At 39.5% G+C, this 1,560-nt stretch overlaps 1 non-coding gene across 1 annotated transcript; it reads left to right on the forward strand.

Moving 5' to 3' along the window:
• Positions 1–871: 871 nt before the first annotated feature.
• On the forward strand, positions 872–944 carry TRNAP-CGG (transfer RNA proline (anticodon CGG)). Its single transcript has one exon. It is a non-coding gene; the product is annotated as a tRNA-Pro (tRNA).
• The last annotated feature ends 616 nt before the right edge of the window (positions 945–1,560 follow it).

Genomic DNA, 1,560 nt, shown 5'->3' on the forward strand with positions numbered 1-1,560 from the left:
CTCAGAGGCTTTGGAGTTGCAAGTCAAATTCTTCACACACAGCCATTATCAGAAACATTCATCATCTTCAGAAAAGTTGAACAGGAACAATGGTGACTAGTTTTTAATAATTTATTTTGGTCTGTGGTTAATTCATTCTCTCCCAGCTTCAGTTAGCAGTGTAGTCTTCCGGTCCCATGAATTCTTCCTTCTGTTGCATGAAACCCTCATTTCCCTTTTGCCCTCCAGGTCTGATTCTGTCTTTCTCAGAAGTTCCCTTGTGGCTCCTTCTTTCTTGAAGGAGCTGCTCCGTGGTGGCACCAGGATTACATTTGCACTTAGGCTGGAGAATGTAAATTTCTTTCTGAAGGTTCTGACCTTCCCGTTTTCTCCTCCTTTTAGGAAGTCAGAGCTTGCAGCATCTTCTCAGGGCAGTTTTCACAAACCACACCACTAGAGATGATAAAGAATAGTTAAAGGACCAACTTGACACAGTAAATTATCACAAATATGAAAAGTGCAGAGGGAGTCCAGCTCAAGAAATATCTCCCTTAGAGATGCTATAATTTTCTCCTTTTTCTTTCCTTCCTATCCTCCCTCCTTCCTTCTTTCTTTCTTTTCTTCCTTTTAAAAGGTCTGAGCTTGTTAATTAGTGGCTATGTTGTGTTTGACTCTTTTGTGACCCTGTGGGCTGTAGCCCTCCAGGCCATCCTCTGTCCATGGGATTTTCTAGGCAAGAATATTGGAGTGGGTTGTTATTTCCTTCTCCAAAAGGTCTATTCCTTCTCTAAAAGGTCTATTAATCATGAAATTTTTCCACCTTATTTTATGTTTGAGGATATATCCCTTGGTTTATAGTCTACGGGAACTTGAAGAGAATTTGTACCATGCTTCCCTGGTGGCTCAGAGGTTAAAGCGTCTGCCTCGGATGCAGGAGACCCGGGTTCAATCCCTGGGTCAGGAAGATCTCCTGGAGAAGGAAATGGAAACCCACTACAGTATTCTTGCCTGGAGGATATCATGGACGGAGGAGCCTGGTGGGCTACAGTCCATGGGGTCACAAAGAGTCGGAAACGACTGAGCGACTTCACTTTATTGTGCCTGGCAGGCTACAGTACATGGGGTGGCAAGAGTCGGACACGACTTAGCAACTAAAAAGAGAGAGAGAGAGATTGTTTGAAAATTGTATACATCTTAATTATGTTGAATTGGTTCATAGAGCTATTCAAGCCTACTATTTCCTTCTAATTTTCTGTCTATTCATTCTATTAATTTCTGAGAGTTTGATACTGAAACTTCAACTAAAAATCTTAGTTTTCTCCTTAAAAAATATCTGTAATATGTAGTGAAACCATATGTAACTTTGTATTTTCCAAATCTCCTGTAAATGTGTTATCATACTTTCATACTTTAAAAAAATGAAACACTTTTAAAAATAAATAAAAGGTTTATTAAAGTCACTTCTATTAATATGTGCTGGTGTGTCAGCTGACTGTACATTTAAATGAGGTGATTTGCATAGAGTTTGATAAAGGGATCATGAACAAAGGTATGGGCTGAGATAAGGAAACTAAAAAGATA

Source organism: Giraffa tippelskirchi, chromosome 4 (genome assembly GCF_054371585.1).
Source record: "Giraffa tippelskirchi isolate mGirTip1 chromosome 4, T2T-mGirTip1v1.2.pri, whole genome shotgun sequence".
Taxonomy (NCBI): domain Eukaryota; kingdom Metazoa; phylum Chordata; class Mammalia; order Artiodactyla; family Giraffidae; genus Giraffa; species Giraffa tippelskirchi.